We start from the raw sequence: 18,990 nt of genomic DNA, 5'->3' as shown, positions 1-18,990 counted from the left end.
GTGCAGGGCTGAACTTGTGCTTCCTGGTCAAGTGGGGCTTAAAGCTGAACTCGGAGACCACTTAAATCTTCTAGTGTCTCCCCTGTGAGCCCTCTCTGAGCAAAGTGTGATAGAAGAGCCACCTCTGAAACTGTTGGAGGGCTGTCCTCTACAGTTTGGACTGGAAAAGCTGATGGATATCACTAGGGAGGAGCTAAAAGGAGGCAGCTATTCCTTTCAATGCATTTGGGCATTGTATGTCAGCAAGTCTGTGTCTGGTTCCAAAATCTAATATAGAAATTGGTTAAATTTTGAGAATGAAATTGTTCCAGAACTGTTTGCAATCTGCAACTGGTAGTGCAGAGGTAACTGGAATTGTGTTTAATTTTTTACTGTGTTGGATATTTAGATTAAGAGTGTAGGTCTTTCAGAGTGGACTGTACTGTTTTCAGAGTAATTATGGTTTATGCCTTGAAAGGTTTTGTGTTTGTCTTGAAAGGTTTTATATTTTAGCTCTTCATTTTCAGTTCTGTTTTTCAGCCATTAAAAAAATCTTTAAAATGGGGACAGAGGAATAAAAAAAGATTTATTAATAAAGATAATTTGCTACATTTTACTTGTGGTACCCAGTGCTTTCCTTACACGAGTGCTTTAGCATTCATGCATTTGAGTATTGTATTTCACTTCTCTGGGAATTTTTAAACAACTATATCCTGGCAAGAGAAAGACATAACTTATCACTCATGAGGGTTCAAAAAGCTGCCAAAAGTGAGACTTTATTCTGTGCCATAATTGTAATCTTGTATCTTACAATTTGATGATAATACTGTACAATTCTTTCCAATAGTAGTACATATTGTTATGTGGCCACTTCTGGGTATAGGTGACAATGAAGCATCATATTAGTTGTCCCTCTCTTTTATGTTGTGAAATGCTGTCATTATACAAGCATCAGCTACTAGAGGATTTAGTAATCCACTACATTACCCCTGGGACTTGGTGATTCAATCACATTCATTTTTCCAGCTTTAAATGCACCAGATTAGTCTGTTGGTCTCTTAAGTCTAGGTGTTTATTATAAACATTTTTAATTTTCAATTAAGTTAGAGGTTAGACACCTCAACACATGATTAATATTTTATGTATGATACTATTGCTCACACATCATTTTGCTTTGCATTTAGGTGTGACTTTTATATGCACCTTTATCTTCCCATAAATCCACTCAGGTCTTTTCAAAACGTAAATCAGCATGTAAAAAATACTAAGAAATGAGCTGCTGTCAATGTACCTGGCACTCTGAAATTCCCTGCTTATTGTACAGTGTCATTGAAAATGGAGTTGAGAAAATTGATGGGATAAACAGCAATATTGTAAAGAATATTCTAATACTTTTGATACATTTGAGGTAAAGCTACCCCATGAAGATTTTGGATGCATATTACCAGTATTTACTGGCTTTACGCTAATTTTGAAGAGACTTTGTGGTCAAAGATGTGAACAAACTGTTTTACATAATCAGGCCTAAAGGAGGAGGATTGTTTTGTCTTACAGCAGAGGTGTGACAAAGCAAGCAAGAAATGGCATGGATCTTGCTGTTTATAACCAAAATCAAATTGTTATAATCATCCAAAGCAATCTTAAATATTTCAGTCCAGGATGTAGGTATTGAGACATCCTCAAGTCTGTGTTGGACTAACAAGCCATATGTTAGATATAACTGATGTTAGAGGTGAGCATGCTGTGGTGTCCGGTGGATCAGGAGGACAAAAAGAACTGTTTATGTAAGCTGGGAGGATCTTTTATCATGACATTCAGCCTGAGGAGCTCCTGCCTGGGCTCAATGTGGCAAGCTCCCTAAACACTGCTGCCAGGCTATCGATTGTGTTAATTCCTTCAGTTATGAAATGGCAAAGAAGGAGCAGGTTATGCATCATGCTAAGCCTTAAAAAAAGTGTTACCCTGCTGTTCTCTCTCTTGTCAGCATAGACTTAAGTAGTAACTTGAAGTGGTTGAAAATTTCAAGGAAGTTAATTATTGAACTCTGAGCTATCGAAAACATCACTTTGGTAACTCTGACTAATCTCTGTTTTCCAAAATATTTAACATGAAGAATTGAGAATGCTCCAAGGCTCACTGCCAACTCCAGCTAATGCAGAGATGAGGGAAGAGGAGGAAGCAGCTGTGTCCTCATTTAGACTCAAATCTCACTTTAAAGAAGTGGCTGTTACAAATAAGGAAACGTTAAAATAACTGAAATGAGAAGCAAAAATATTACTTGCTCTGTTTTAAGGAGCATCTGGAGCTGTATGAAAGATGAGGCAAAATCACTGACAGGACAAAAATCAGAATTTGCCTTTTGTTCGCTGGAAGCTGGTGGAGGTGGGAGTTGTTGAGCACAGTTCAGCAATGCCCCACTACTGCTCTTTTATCAGCAGTCGTTTTCAGGCTCTGCAATGGTAGTTTTGAGGCAGCAGGGCACTGTGTTTACCCCATGCCTTGCCCAGCCCTTGACCCTCCAAACATTCCCATTTTTGGCCTGTGTACTGGCATACCCTCAACAGTTGTATGATATCCCCTCAGACACTTTTCTCCCCCAGCTGGGAGCTGCCTTTTTTTCATATGCCAACCACCAGATTCCTCTTACCCTGCTTCTGTGTTTGTATCCAGCTCTGTAGGGAGCTAGGGGGCTGTGGGCTCCCTTTGCCAGCCCCTGGTACTCTTGCTCAAGCATAGCTCTCGCTGTCCCCTTGCGTGACCAACTCTAGTGACTGTATTTGAGCAGTTTGTGTTTAATGCATATCCAGACATTGTAATACTATTTTCTGCAGCAGCACACTATATGCTGTAATGCAATAATAAAACTAGAAATTACCTCTCTTTCTGGAGGGGATTTAGGGTAGACCATGTGACAAATCCCAGTGCTGTGCCATAATCATGGGGCTATCTCCAGTGTCCTAGGGTAGCTCTACCAACCAGACATGCCCTGGACTTGGAAGTCCTTGAGGACAGTGCTCCCTGTAATTGGTGTTCGCAGGACTCAGCCAATATTACAACTGCACAGATGAGGGGAGGTGCTGTGCCCGAGGTAATCGCCATGTTACATTGGTGTCACCCTTATATAGACTCCAGCAGATCCCAGCTGAAATAACAAGGGATGCAGCAAGCAGGTTTTTTACTGCAGAGGAGCTGTTCCCCTTGCCTGAAAAGCTTGTGCTAACACTGATCTTGTCCTGCCTTGTTTTGCTATTTCTAAGCACTTTTCTCTCTTTACTCACCCCCTCTTCTTCTAAGAAGATTATTTGCCTTCTTGGTCCCTTCTTCATTCCTGCAGGCCCCTAAATACTCCTGTAGCCAATCCTTTTTTTCACAAAAGCCTTCTCTCTCTTCCTATTGTTCTTGTAAAATTATCCAATGCTTTCTAGTACATGATCCTGGGAGAATTCATATGTATCAAGTATAACATCCTCTTGGTATTTTCTGTTCTGCCTTCTTTGTCTCTGATTCTTCCTTTTCTGGGTTTTGGGCTTTTGGTATTTACACAGCCTGTCCAACATAATTACCTCCTTTCTCCCTGACAACAAATTACTGGCATACATGTGAGCAGCATGGCCTCCTCCTTTACTAAAGCTGCCTACCTGCCAGTGGGGGGAACTTTTCTCCTCTACAAAAATGAATTGACTGCAGTCTCCCCAAGGGAAGCTTTCCAAATGCTTTTCAAGATAAAGCAATTGTTATGTTTGTCTCTCTGTTTCATCATCTTGGACAGTTTTCTTCCTGTGAGTTATCATATAAAGATGTGACTCTCTGAGAGAATATCTGCATTTCACAGACACACTTTTTAGAGTGTAGGAGCTTTCTGCTGTTTTAAGTTTTTTCCTTTGGCATGGCAGGCAGTCCTATATTCAGTTCTCTGGATGCTACAGGTTTTCACCGTTGTCCATAGCACATAGCAGCACATTATTCTCTCTCTGCAGAAGTAGTTCAGCCAGGAAGGCTGCCGTGCAGGGAAGCTCCTGAAATACCTTTAAGTTGCTCTTTGTCGGTCTTCAGGGTGGGTCTGTCTGACCTCCACAAGTGCTAAAAGTGTGATGTGGAAGCCTTCAGCTTCTTTGGTGTGTGCACACAGTCTATATCACAGACATTGTTGTGTCTTCAGTAACAGCTGCAAGTCACTAAGTCCATTGGGACTAGTTGAAGTGGGAGCCCCTTTGCAGCTGGTGAGCATTGATTCAGGCTGGTAGACCACCCCTGTAGTTAGAGGTGCATGGAATATTATAGGCTGTTAAACCTAATAAAAAAGTATAAATATTGGTTTTGCTTAGCTGCTACTAGACAAATGGCAGCTTCAACTTTTCTACCCATCAAAAAGAAAATTGCTATGTTTTATCACGTAAAAGGTATTGTCATAGCTCAAAACAGGAGTTGTCTCTGATGTGAAATTCTGCAATTCCTATGAATTGGTCAAAAGTGCATTTCCATAGATTAGTAGTACTGAAAATTGCTAGCTCAAGGCTGAAATAAAAATAGATTATGTTTCACAGAGAAATAGGATCATGTGATTATTAAAATTGGAAGGGAGTTCAGGAAGTCTCTCTTTCTAAGTGCTCCAGGCAGGGTCAGCTGTGAAATCACACCAGGCTGCTTAGGACTTCTGTCAGTCTGGTCTTGAAAATCTCAGATGGAGACTGCGCAGTTTGACTGCTGACTGTCTTCATGGTGAAAACTTTTCTTTGTCTTTTCTCAGTTCCGAAACTCTGTTGTTTTGGTTTATGCCCTCTCTTACCTTCCTTCATCTCTCCACTGTGAAGAGCTGGGCTCCATCATCTTCACAGTCTCCTTCATAGCAACAGAAGGCTGCCACCAAGTACTTGCAAAGTCTTCTCTTCCCCAGGCTGAACCTGGCCCATCCCTCCACCTTCCCCCACTGGACAACTGACCCAGCTCCCACTACCTTAGTGGCCCTCTGCTGCACTTGCTGCAGTTAAACATCATCTTTCCTGTGTTGGGAAAACCCCAAACCGGACAAGTGCCCACGGTCTCTACATTAGACTGAATGTCTTAAGTCTGTGGTACAATTTTCTTTCCTAGGGATTCCAAGTCTATAACTCTCTTTTCTTTAACCTTATCATAGCACTTTCCTACACTGTTTCATTGCATGCACTTCCCTGTGTGTGGTGGCGATGCGATCCCAAGACAGGGCTGCAGATTTTAATGTGTGTGCAGAGCTGGGGTCTTCCCCATACCCACTGTGCAATGTATTCCAACATCCCCACCAGACAGGAACTCAGACATTGCTCTGGCCACATGGCACACTGCTTCTGGGAACAAAAGAGCTCCTGTCATACTAGTTAAGAGCTCTTACACCATGCTTCCACCACTGGTGAAGTGGAAAGGCCAGAGGAAAGAAGGTTTGGCTTTGGCTGTAAGCTCCCTCCATCTCCTGCCTCTATTTGAGTGTGGGATGCCTGGCCCCAGAGAGCAAGGCACCCAGCCAAGGCAGGTGTCCAGATCCCATGGCAGAGCTGCAGTCCATCTTAAGTGTTTCCCTGTACCTTGGGGTGGCCATTGCAGCTATCTATTTAATTAAGGCAATTGAAAGCTAAAGCACGTGCTGTTATATTGGTTGTAAACCCAAACAGCCCCTCACCCCCTAAAATTCTAGATTTAAAAAACTGCTTACCATCTATCTCAGAGGAAAAGAAATGGATGCTGTTTTAAATGCCTGAACCATGGTAATTTCACTGAAAAATCAGTGAGTTGGTTGCTTCCACAAGCCCAGGACCACCAGGTGGCAATACAAGAAAAAGGATAAGTGTGTATTTGCAGCACCTGTCACGTATACCCAAAAAATAGAAATAAATTACAAATATATTCAAACACAGGTATTCAATCTCCTCTGAGTTGTTTAAATGCACTGTTTCAGTGACAATCATTTCTTATGAAATGCTACTTTTGAAAGCATTTTTCAATTTTTGTCCTGCAGTTGGAAATCTGTAAACTTCAGAAAATGATGAGCACCCCCTAATCACACAGGGTCTTACTGTCTGCTATAGACATTGACTCTCATCCCAACAACTCAATCTGAAGAAGATATTAAAAAATCTTAATTTTCTTGCTTTACCTTGTTGAAGTGTAAAATGGGACCTAATTTTCTGCATCCGTTTTGTTGTCCTTTTTTATTCTGAAAGGCTGTCTAACCTGGGAGGGGTTTAAGTTAATGAGGTCTCATTCACCTCCTGATGGCTGCTGTGATTTAGATTATAGGGTAGATTTTGATGAAATATTAGGAATAAATTCTTTACTATGAGTGTGGTGAGGCACTGGAATAGGTTGTCCAGAGAAGCTGTACATGACCTATTCCTGGAAGTGTTCCAGGTGAGGCTAGATGTGGCTTTGAGGGGTGGTGAACTTTAAGGTCCCCTCCAACCCAAACCATTCTATGATTCTATGATTTTTAAGTGATGGATAATCATAATGGATCATATGATGAAACTCTCCCAAATGCCAGTGACTTATGTTTCAGGAACATCTTCAACCAGAGGAAGACTCCTGGTGCCTATTATTGATGAATTTTCTTTTCTTTCCATGGGTTTGTCTAATTGCTTTTTGAATCCATGCAAACATATAATTTCCCTGTGATTAGTGGGTAATCCTCAGGGTAAGTCTGTACCAATAAGAAGATGCATCTCTTGTTTGTTTGGAACATTTAATGCCTCCTTGTTATTATATTAAAAAGAAAAAGATAAGTTGTTTTTCACTGTCTCCTTGTTATTCCTGATTTGACAGACCTCTAGCATATTCCCTACTCATGGATTTCTTTTCCACTTTGAAGGGTCCTGCTGTAATAAAATGTCCTTTTTATATGGCAGCTGTACTCTTCCTTTCATTGAACTTATTGCCTCTTCCTCAGCACTACAATATTTCTGCCAATAAAGAAGTATTTATTACTGGTTTTGCCTATTTTTACTTATTTATGTTTGTCTGGGAATGTCTAACAAACCAAAGTGTTTTATTTAAAGTACTCGCAAATATTTTTTTTTTGGTTTTGTTTTTTTTGAAATATGTCAAAACTCTCTTATTTGAAGCATTTAAGGCTCATGATGCTGTCTTTTGGGTATTTGTGACAGAGTGTAGTAACTTGTCTTTGGACTGTTTTGTTCTTTCCTTATTTAAGTCATAAATTGATTTTTCTAATATTGTTCTGGTCTGCAGTGACAAGTTTCAGAGGCCTCAGCATTGCAGCCTGGTGTGGAACGATTAGCACTTGCTGCTAAAGGATAAATCCAATACTAAAATAACAGGTTAGCTGCAACCCAAGACTGAAGGTACTGGTAGCATATGTTTGGGACGTCTGTGCAGCAGCTGATTTTGTGCCTCCTGCGTCTTTGCTGTTCCATCAAAGAATCAGTCAATCACGGTGGTGAGAATTTCCTTTATCGACTCTGTAAAAACAGAGAAGGCTGGTGAGTAACTGCTGTGATTTGGTGAAAGCCTTTCCAGCCACATCAGGAGAGGGGCTTTCACACTGTGTGGAGAGCCTCCCCAGAGACGTGGCAGATGCCGGAAACCCTTTCCAGCTGTCCTTGCCCATAAATCCAGCAGAGAGGCAAATGTCTCCTTAGGATTTTACAGATTTAAAAACAAACAAATGATTGACTTTTTAAAAGACTATAGGAATGTGCAGTTGCTGTTCAGCTTGTCCTTTTGCATAATGTAGGAGGGGATATTGTACTCTTTTGAGTTACTGAGCAGTGCAGTGCCTCGTGGTTAACCAGGCTATTCAGAAAGATCTTTAAGGAAGCAAAACAAGCTGGAAACATCTCCTTACTCCTTCACAATTCCCTCACTATATTGTGGCTAAAAGTTATTCTCCAACAGCTAAAAAGGACTTGCAAGGTTGTGCTGCTGGTCTCAGAGTCTTGTTCTGTTACAGTGATGGTGAGGTTGACTGGTCATTTGTAATACACCAAAATGTGGTCTCTTAACCAATAAAAGAAGTTGTGTAGATAAAGTCATGTCGGCTTTTCTCCATATGTCTTGAGGAAGCAAATGAAAATTTGTGTTTGATATACCTCTAAGAGGAAACAAATATTAGAAAAATATTGCCCCAAATCATCCCTATTCCTTTTTTCCCCAGTACCTGTTTGATTGGGGGTGAGAACTGGTGCCCCAGACTCAGCCAAACAGCAAACCCAAAGCAGGCAAGAATATTTGATTTCAGCCTGAGCACAGCTTCGACATGGGCAGAACCACAACAGATGAAGACATTGCAGAGTTTTGAGATTTGTCTGAGGGCTCAATGTTTGCAACACCCCTGCCCCTCCTGGGAGCAGGCTGTACTCTGCTGAGGAAATGATGATGATGTGTGAGTGGAACATGTTCTGCACCTTGTGCTTCTCTGTAGGCGTGGGAGAAAGGTGAACATATGCTTTTGAAGAAGCTGTCTTATCCCTGTTTCCTTCTAAAGGTGCCATATGTGCTCTCTGAGTCACTGGGATGTAGTTTAACCTGTGATAGGAGTAGCTCTAGACAGGTGCAGTAGGCTCTGAAGTTGATGTAGAGGTCAATGTGCTTCTAGATCTGAGATTCATATTCTGCACCATCTCATCAGCTGGCGGTGGTGACAAGCACAGTCTTGGCTTGGGGCTGTTCTTTGTGGTCTTTTTCTTCCAGACATCTTCCCACCTTGTGCTGCAGTCAGGTGGAGACCCTGTTTTAGGTGTGTACAATATTTTGTTGGCATCTGACACTGGTCAGTTATGACTTTGGCTGTGGTGCCATTCCTGTGTTCAAATCATGAAGCTGTTTGCCATGTCTCATGGCAGTGTGTCTGCAGACCAATTCACCTTGGCTTCTGAAAGCACACCATGTCCAAGGCAGACATGTCCCCTTTTTGTTATCAGTTCTTGGCTAATATAAACAATATTCACTTCTCAAGTGGCACAGATATGTAAATGAACCTTTCGTAGGATAATGGCCATATGAAGCTTTGCTAGCAGGCATTCACGACACGTGGAGGCATGTTGGTGCCAGATGCTTGCAGGCTTTTGGCTGAGCTATTCCCGTTTCCAGTAGGATAGTCAGTCCCAGGCTATTTTGGGAGATCCACTGCAGGCCCAGATCAATGATTGGTGCTTCTTTAACAGCTTCAGGCAACAGTGCTCTCCAGGTTGCCACAGGATTAGCTGGCCCCTACAGTGCCATTCTGCCTCCTAAAGCCCTTGGCTTGTCTGGCTGCTGTGGAGCCTTTTACAAACTCCAAGCCAGTGTCATGTTGCAGCATCTCTGAGATGTGCCACTTTCTCATGACACAAACATAACAGTGCATCATTCTCGGGGAACCTTCTGGGGAATCATGTTGTTATGGGATGAACAAAGCTGTAGCAAAACAATCCGATTCTTCTGTCTTTTCAAACTAGAATAAAATCTTGTATCAGTGTATACAGCCTTCCATAATGAGGTAAAAACCCCTCACTTGTATACATGGAACTGCACAGATTTTGCTTCTTTGTTTGTCACGTAAAAAGGCTGTCTGATATATTGAGGTCTGTTGCTTTATCAGAGGAGAACATCAACCTGCATTTCCTTGTTTTTTTTTTTTTTTTTTTGAGGACTAAAGCTTACCTAAAATAGCTGAATTCAGTATAAATCTTGCCAGCAGAAGCTGTAAATTTGAGATGGTTCAGGGACTGGTGATCAAGCCAAACTCACATCCTTTGCTTGCATTCAACTCACTTAAAAAAATTGCAAGCTCCCACCCTAGCCATGGAAACCCAGCACTTGCACTGCAGGGCAGCAGCTGTGGCAGGATGAGATATCTCATTGCTTTGGGAGGCCAGAAACTGGAACTGAGTTCAAATGCCCGCTGCACAGATGATCTCCCCTTAATGCCCAGTACTCTGTACTGGGAGGGAGAAAGCAGTAGCAGTTTTAATGTACAGTGGTCCACGTGGACTCTCTTGGGTCGGGGACACCTCTCAGGACACATGTGACTTGCAGGAGGTTTGTTGTCAGGAGCACAGGTACAGCCCTTCTCATCAACTGCCTTACTGTTCAACTGGCCACAAATGACTTGTCCTGGGTTTCATTCTGTCATCCTGCTCTGAGCAAAACAAAATTACAAGAGGCAGTGGGGACAGCAGGAGAGCCAAAACCATTGTTGATGGCACAGTGGTTTTCAGCATCCGAAGCTATCTCGAGACTGGGACACTTTCAGTCTGCTCGCTTGCAGGCTAAGGCTGGAAATTTTTTTCGACTTGGAGAAGAGATCTGTGCTACATCACCCTCTCACTGGGGAGATTCTTGTCCTAAGCCCTCTGCCCATGAAGCTGGAGAATCAGTGCTTTACCTGGGATTGTTAGGGCAAAGAAGAGCCCTGAGAGATCTGTCCTCTCCCTCACTGACCCCACTATGTGTCCTGCAGTTGGGCAGCCAGCCTGCTACTGCAAGTCTCATGCTGGGGGCCATCACACGTGCTCTGTTCAGCTTTTTGTGATCACTGCTACCCATTTGTACCTCACAGTGTTGCTTTTCCCTAGATCATGTTTGCTCTGTAGATGACTATTTTAAATAACACAGAGTTGATGTTAAGTGGGCAGAACATTTGAAGGCCTTTACTTGCATTTCTGAAAATGCGTGCAATTATTCCGGTACCAGCATGACTGTTTTGTTTGCCAAATGCTGATCTGATTTATCTCTACACTAGACTGAAAAGCGGTATAGCTAATGACAGTCAGCTCCAACATCTTTTCCTGATTGCCTATTATTGTCCTGAACCGGTTTAATTCTCTATTGTCTTTGTTAAAAATGTAGAAGGGGAAGAAGAGGTTGTTTTAATACTCCGTATTGGACGATTGAGAATAGCCAGAATTTAATGTGCCATCATGAAGGCAGAACTACAGCCTTGCTTTTTGGTTGTGACTCACAACATAAATTAAGCAGGATGGTCCCCAAGGTTTATACTTCTCATGCACTCTGCGTCATGTTAGAAACATTAAAATATTAACAAACTTTGATCCCAGGGTAGCTCGATGCTCACTCAGATCTGTTTTCAAGCTAGAATGCACTCCCTGTTTGGAGTCTATAGTAAACTTCAGAAAACTTGGCCTAAAAGCCCAGAGCATCATCATTCAGCAGCACCTAAACTCCCTCTTCAATTATTAAAAAGCCACTCTGAGAGACTCTTTGGAGTCTTGTTACAGATATTTGTTGATATTACAGTTTTTCATGATATGGCACATCTCTCTGGCCCTCCCTAGTTCTTGTGAATGAGGTCATTATTCTTTCTACACACAATAATACCATCACCTCACTCTCCCTAGCACCTTGTCAATGTCTTTGTGTTGATGTCACAAAGATGAGACCTTAAACATCCTGAAGCTATTCCTAATTAGATAGGGTTTCTCACACAGGAAAGCCACAGAGACTGAGTTTCAAGAAGCAGAAGAGAAGAGGCAGTTGAAGGAATATACCATTTTCTTTCCCTGAATATTTCAAGAGGACCATTAGGTACTGGCCAGTTATCAAAACATTTTCTCACATGCCCTCCTCCATTATAGTCCTTCTTCCCAGGACCTCAGTGGTGACTGCAGTGAAGAAGCACCTGTGTGAGGAAGACAAATCCCTGACAGCTCTGCCTCCTGCACTGAGCTGCCAATTCAGCCTGTTTCTTCACAGGCTCCTGCAGCTGCTTTGCTGTCGTTTCACCCAGATCTAGAGGCCCCAGGGAAAGCTGTCTGCTTGGAATAGCAGCAATCCTACCTCACAGGTGGGCAGTGAAAACTAGAGAGCAAAGTGAGGGGTACTGGCCTGTGTTCCATTAAGTTTTTAATTTTTTTCCCTTCTCATCCCCCCACTCAAGCCTGATTGAGCTGTGCCTAAAGATGTTCAGAGTATTTATGAATTTTTGTTCTGAAAAGGTCTTCTGAAAATTTTCTGCCAGTTAAGGCCATGTGAAGTCACACATCAGAAGGAGCTCCGGTGCTGCAAAATGACATGTCCATCATCTCCACATTTCTCTCTGTGAATGTCTTCCAGCTTTTCTCCTTTAAACTTCAGCAATGCCCTCACACAGTTTTAATTGTTGCTTTACTTTGATCTTTGCACAGCAAGTATTTTTCAGTCAACTTCACCAGAAAAAGCTGAAGTATCACCTAAGGGTGATGGAGGTGGGGAAATAAGTGCACATCTGGGACAGGCTCTTTTAGGAGGAAATAGCTACCACTAGCATTGGGTGTCCTTGAGTGACCAGTAGCTCTAGACTTGTACTCCCTTCTGAGGGGCAGCTATTTTCACTCACTGGTGAGAGTTTCCAGATCATGAAATAGACATTAAGAAGCCCTTTCCACCATGGACTGACTGTGAATTGAATGAAAATTAAACAATAATCAAAACAGGCAATTCTGAGTCTTTTGTTCATGTTGGCAATCAGGTTACCAGCAAGTAGCTTTGGTGACCCTGAGACTGAGAGCCACTGAAGCTGGCAAGATAATTAAAGAGGGAAGGACATGCAGAGGGTAACACATGCAGTTAGTTCCAGTAAGCTGAACTGAATACTGATCACAACTTTGCTTTGTCTTTGTTTCCACCAGAAATTTTTGGCATGCCACTAAACTTCTGTTCCACAGTTTCTATCAGATAATTTCCCTGTTCCTCCACCAGATTTCTGCTTCTCTAAAAGGACTATCTGAAAACCCTTGTAAAATTTGTTTTCTAAATGACTACAAGATGTTTTATTGAAAAATTAAGACTTTTTGTTACTGCTTCTCTTACAAAAAGACTGGACTGTATTCACAACGGATACCTCCAACCTGCAGAGTGGGGAACAAGCAAGTTAAACTTCCTGAACAAACTAAGTAACAATAATTAAAGTACAAACAAGACTTTAGCAATTAGGCTAAGGAACAAGCACCTGAAAGAGTAAAACAGTTTTCCTGGTGATGAAGCAACTGTTCTCCCTTCAATTCCCAGACATCTGAAAACAAGTACTTCCAAGCCTGGTTTGGTTTCATTAATAACTAAAATCTAAACTGATCATAAAACAACAGGGGACAACGTCAGGTTTGTCATGGGCATAGCAATGCTAATGGCAACAAATGTATGAAAACAAAGGGACCTGGCCCAGGCTGGCAGCAACATACCCACCATAATTTGTTGACAAGGATCCTTGACGTGTGAGATGACTCTGGAAAGGGCCAGGTGTGTGTGCCTGACAGATGGGTGGCACGAGGAGCGTGGCAGACATTTGAATGCAGCACAGGGTGGTCAGGAGCAGGATCAGGCTGTGATGCAGGACACACATGAGGGAGCTGTGGCTCTGGCATGTGGCAGCCAGCAGTGTCTGCCTGCACGCCTGCCTTGAAGAACTGCAGCCAGGCACAGGTCTGAGGATCCCTGGCTCTGGGGAAAGGCAGACCGCACAGGAAAGAGAGCAGATGTAGAAACAACAAAACCTGGTGTGTGGCTGAAACATGTTCCCTGGGCTCAGTTTTTCACAGAGCTGTCCCCACAGGTCCTCCCTCTCTCACGGAGTTGTCTCTGCTCCCCAGGAGATGGCAAGGTCTGTGGGCTGAGTGCACCTGCTGTGGAAATCCAGCTGTAATTATCCTGCATTTCTGCACAGAGCTGGAATTAAGTGGCTGCAGGGTGGCTGTGGAGGTGTTGCTTTTCTGAGGAGGCTCTTGGGACTGCAGCAGGCTTTGAAAAAGAAGTTTTGTTCATCCACTGGGTAAAGCTTCCAGAGGGCAGGTAAAATCTCTGTGTTCATTAGGAGTACAGGATGAGTAGGGTGCTCTTGCTGAATGGTTTTCTATGTCCAAGCATTGACTGGAAAGTCACTTGTGCAGCTAAGAAATCCAATGCAATCCGTGAAATGGGATTTAGAAAAAAAAAGTTGCAGCAATGCACTAGGACAATTCAGTGATTTTTTGAGCAAGAGTGGACAGAAAGAATAAATCTTGGTACTGTTATCTTATTTTTTTTTTTAATTTAGGATAGTCACTGAAGTCTGTTCCTAATATAGGGAGACATACAGCAAAGAGAACAGAAATCTGTGTGGCACACATTTTTAAATAATTTGAAAACCAATAGTGTACTTTTCTAAAACATCTTTTATGCAAACAATGGCCCAAACTGGCTTTATTTTTAAAAATCAATATAACTTCAAAATTAAGTGACAAATAAAATTTACTGCTAGGGAAATGTCCTATTTTTGGCTTAAACATTGACGCACCCTGACTGCTGCTGCTGCTGCTGTTGTGTGTTCTAACTGTCCTTCAAAACCAGGAGATGGAGGATGAAGCAAGGTGGGTGTCAGTCTCTTCTCCCAAGTAAAAAGCAATAGGACAAATGTAAATAGCACTGGGGGAGGTTTAGAGTGGGTATTAGTAAGAATTTCTTCACCAAAGGGATTGTCAAGCATTAGGCAGGCTGCTCTGGGAAGTGGTGGAGTCACCATCTCTGGAGGTATTTAAAAGACATGTAGATGTAGCTCTTAGAGACATGGCTTAGTGATAGACTTGGCAGTGCTGGGTTAATGGTTGGACTCAATGATTTTAGAGGTTGCTTCCAGTTTAATAATTCCATGATTCTAGGAATGAGCATTTCAGGAAATACTGTTAACTAGTTGAGGAAAAGAGCTGAATATTGAGGTTATGAAACAGCTGATGGTTTGTAGGAAAGTATAAAATTGTTTCCATTTGAAGGATGGAACAAGTACTTATATTTTATTTGACTTAAAGAGATCCATTGGGTGTGCACTTGAAAGTCCTAGTAGATAACGTTAGACGTGCAGCTGAAGTCCTGGGCATGCAGGACAAAAATTATCAGCTGCATCTCCAGGGAGTTCAGGAGAGCTCTTATTTGATTCTTCCCTTGTGTTTAGAGGGAGAAAAAACTGTCCTGGATCCCAGCCTGGGAGGGAAGAATGAGGAAAGCAAAAGAAACTTGCCTCTTGCTGGGACAGCTGCAGACAGGAGAGAGGAGTAACGGGAGTGGCTGTGCACTGGTGCTCTGAGCAAGGGGAATCTAGGGGAGGCAGAGGCTAATGGCTGGTGGGGAAATGGCTGTGATCTTCTCTTAAACTCTCCACTTGTGATGGGGTCAGAGCTGACAGAAATCAGCTCAAAGTGAGGGTTTACAACACCCCAATCTGACCACAGCAGGCTGGCACGAAGCGGAGCATGGACTCCCTGTCAGCAGCAGAAGCAGGGTGTTGAGGGATCAAGTCTAGGAATGGTAACCACAGCGCTTACTTTTCAAAATAAAGGGTTTCTGATGAAATTCTGTTCTATGTAATTTAAATCCTTTACCTGAGAGTGGTCCTTCATGGTTTTTGTGGATGTACTGAGTTAAACCATGAGCTGCTCTTAGGTATTGTCTCTGTGCTTCACTGCCTGTGGTGCTTCCCAAGCACACAGTTAAAAATGAGTGTGGATGCCATGTGGAGCTGCTCTGCTGTTAGCAATCCCCTCCTCCTCCAAAGTGCTTCCTGGCAAGAAAATGGTCTTGCTCTCTGACAACAAAATCCATCAGCAGGCTCCTCTCAGGTCTCATCATCACCTTCACTACCTTCCTGCTTACACTGCTTAAAACAAATTGTAATATTATTACTTCTTTATTCTGTTTTGCTGTGTTATATGCAAAAATTTTGGTTAGAAAAATGAAGAAATAAGGAAGTGAGATGGTTTTACAGATCACCTAGACTGCTACAGAATCCCCTATGAGCCTTCTCTGAACTGCTATGTCACAGTAAAAGTCCTTGGTAATCAGTGTGAAATTGCATCAGGATTATCATCCAGGCAGCAAACCTATGACCACTTCGGCAGTAACAAACATTTTCCTCAAAGATTATAGAAATGTAGATTAGAATCCTATATCTGAATAACTCTACACCAAATTAATTGCTTTGTTTTTATTTAAAAATACAGAAAGAACTTAAGTGCATGGGGAATTTTGCTTCCATAATCTGTAGTCAGGAATCTGAGAGCTGGTGATAGCTGCACCTTCAGTGGGAGAGAAGGAGAAACACAGAGGTTAAATTTTATTTGGGTCACTTGTAACATTTAATTTTCACAGCCAGTGTGGTTGGCAGAATATTTTATTATCTACTTTTTGCATAATGAAACAGTGGAAATCCACATCAGTCCTTCTCAATAAAAGACAGTGGGATTATACTGTATTATATTATAAACACTAAATATGTTTTAAAAGTGGCATGGGCATTCCTGTAAGATGAGGCTGAAAAAGGGAGGCTTTTTCTCATGTCAAAGCCAGTGGAGTGGAGCTAGGTCTTTTCAAATCTGTGGCAGCCCTCAGAGGAAGGAGAGAGATGTGAACGACAGTGACGTGAGGGAGGCAGACACCCCACCCCCGAGTGCAAGAGTGTAAATGTATGCGAGAGCTGGTCCTCGGAAACGGGGAGCTGGCAGCATCCACCTCTTCTGCTGGTGGAATAAGGATGGATTTACATCTCATCTGTGCCATCCTCCAGGGCAGGGATCGGAGCTAAGCAAAAACCTCCTCATCTAAGGGGAGGGAATCCGTGCATTTCACATAACAGCTGAGGTTTACTCTTTGGTACAGGAGGACTTGGCTGCACTGTACCACCGGCCCACGTCAGGGCTGGTCCAGGCTCTGCAGTGCCAGGGAAATGCAGGAGGGATGCCTGCGTGCCTTGGCCACTGGGGACATCTGGCAGGAGCAGGGGACAGCATCTTGCTTGGCTCTCTGAGCCTTTGGGCTGGGGGAAGCAGAAAGCAAGCAGGTTGTATAAATTGTCAACCAAATGAGTATGCTAAAATTGCAGTACTCCTACTTCTTTCTTCTGAGTGTGGGCATTAAAAAATACATTTTCAGTAGGCAGGGAGTGGGTGTGTGAGAGAGCAAAGTGTTTGCACTTCTTTCCCACCATCTCAAAAGGGGTGGATGTTTCAGGGTAAAGAATCCTGACTGCAGTGCTTGTCTTTGATTAGCACATCATAAAGAAGTCACACATTGAATTGTGAGAAAGATTATGGAAGGAATAGACAAAACGAATATTACCAGGTCACCGAGACTGGAAGACATTCACCCAGGTCTTCCAAAGGAGAACGTAAGGATGCAAGAGCTGATCTGCCTATAGCAGCTTTCAAACTCTTGTCTAAAACCAGTTTGTTGTTACAAGGTTATTACAACCAAGACAGCAATTTTTAAGAAAGGTTTCCAGTGGAGATAGAGGAAAATGTAGTCTGCTAAATTTGACACTTGTGCTGGGAAACCTAATAGGAGATATAAAAGTAAAATAATAAGTGGACAGGGAGTAAAAATTACAAACAGAAATATTAGTGTGACTTAGTGCCTGATCCTATCTCCTAAATGTATCAGAGTGATGGGTTAGGGTGGACTGAATTTTCTAAAGACTTGTGAGGACCTGGGTTGCCTGGGAGCAAGGTTGCCATGAACACCTCCACCTCTGGTTGCCTTGAACAGTTTGTAAGAGATTGTGGGGCAGGTGTGAGGGTGAAGCTAGCAAAGGAGAAGAGACTTTGCAGAGGTGCAAGTGGTGGGTGTAGAAGGAAAGAGGCACTGAGAGGGAATAATCCAGGCAACAGGATGGGGAAAGAGACTGGGGAAAGGAAAATAGATGTGGGGAGGCTGCTGTATATTGGCTTTCTTCTTTCTGATTAGAAGAAGATAAAAACGCAGGTTGAGGTAGGAAAGGCACTGATGGAGGCAGCCAAGAGAGGCTGCTTGGGGGCGATGGCCAGGTGTCACTTGGGACATGGTCCCTTCCAGAGGCTCAAACAAGTACCCTTGGCACAGCAGGGGCCTTGGCTCAATGTGATCTCTGGAGGCAGGATACTGCTTTCCAGCAGAAGAATGAGAGGCAATGGGCACAAACTGAAATAGGGAAAATGCCATTTATACATCAAAAGGATCTTCTTTATGGACAAGGGTGGTCAAACACTGGCACAGAAGGACCCAGGGAGGTTGTGAAATCTTTCTTCTTAGAGATATTCAGAAACTATCTGGACATGGCCCAGTGTGAATGGTTCTAGATGGCCCTGCCTGAGCGGCAGGTTGGAGTAAATGACATCCAGAGATCACTTTCCACTTGGGCTGTTTGGTGAAGAGGATGGTGGAACTACTGCTTGCTTGTGAAGAAGCAATGGGAAAAAGATAACAATGGCTCTGGGTTTTAGGATTGATTCAGGTTTTCCACTCCAATGTCTTGTCTCCCCTATTCTGTCTTTCTAATAGATTAAAACTCATTTATATAATGCCACTTCTTGCAGCCAGCTTTTTCTTCAGCCCCCAGAAAGTACATTTTAATTTCCAAATTTCTAAGTGTAAGATTTTCGTGAGAACCTCTTGGAATAGGACCAGCCCTATTTCTGCTTATCAGTACCCAATAGAAGAGCTTTAGTCTTTCTAAAAGTCATTGCTTACCTTGTTTCTCCAAATGCACTGGTTTTTCTTGTGTGAATGATCCTGTCAGTAAAATTATGATTAACCCATATTCTACATTATGTATTGATCTTCAGTTCACTTCTTGTTATTACAAATTGAATACCCCAACAAATTATTAAAGCCCTCAAATACATTAAAGGACAACTTTCTCTTGAGTTATTTGGTGACAGCTACAATTTCCTGAAGCATTAAAGCTGACATCTCACAGCCTAGCTAAAGGAAGTTGAGATACATGATATTTTCAACAGAAGAGACCTTGACCTTGGTCAAGATTTTGTGCTCATCCTCCAGGGACTGTATTTGTGCACCTGACGGTTTTGGTGCAAAATTTCCTGAATAAAAAGAGTGGAGTGGATCAGGAGAGGCTTTTGGGTGAGACATATGGGATTCCTGAATGGTTGATAATGGTTGACATTAGGATATGTGTGGTGGTTTTCTTCTAAAATATTTTACCTCTGAGTCCAGATGTTTGGATTAATTTTTAAATACCTATTTTATGTGTAGTTTAAAAGCAGATATCTTGTCACTAGGCTATTTAGCTAGAAGCTTTCTTTAACTCTG

Source organism: Cinclus cinclus, chromosome 1 (genome assembly GCF_963662255.1).
Source record: "Cinclus cinclus chromosome 1, bCinCin1.1, whole genome shotgun sequence".
Taxonomy (NCBI): Eukaryota; Metazoa; Chordata; class Aves; order Passeriformes; family Cinclidae; genus Cinclus; species Cinclus cinclus.
Note: the sequence above shows the minus strand (reverse complement) of the source record.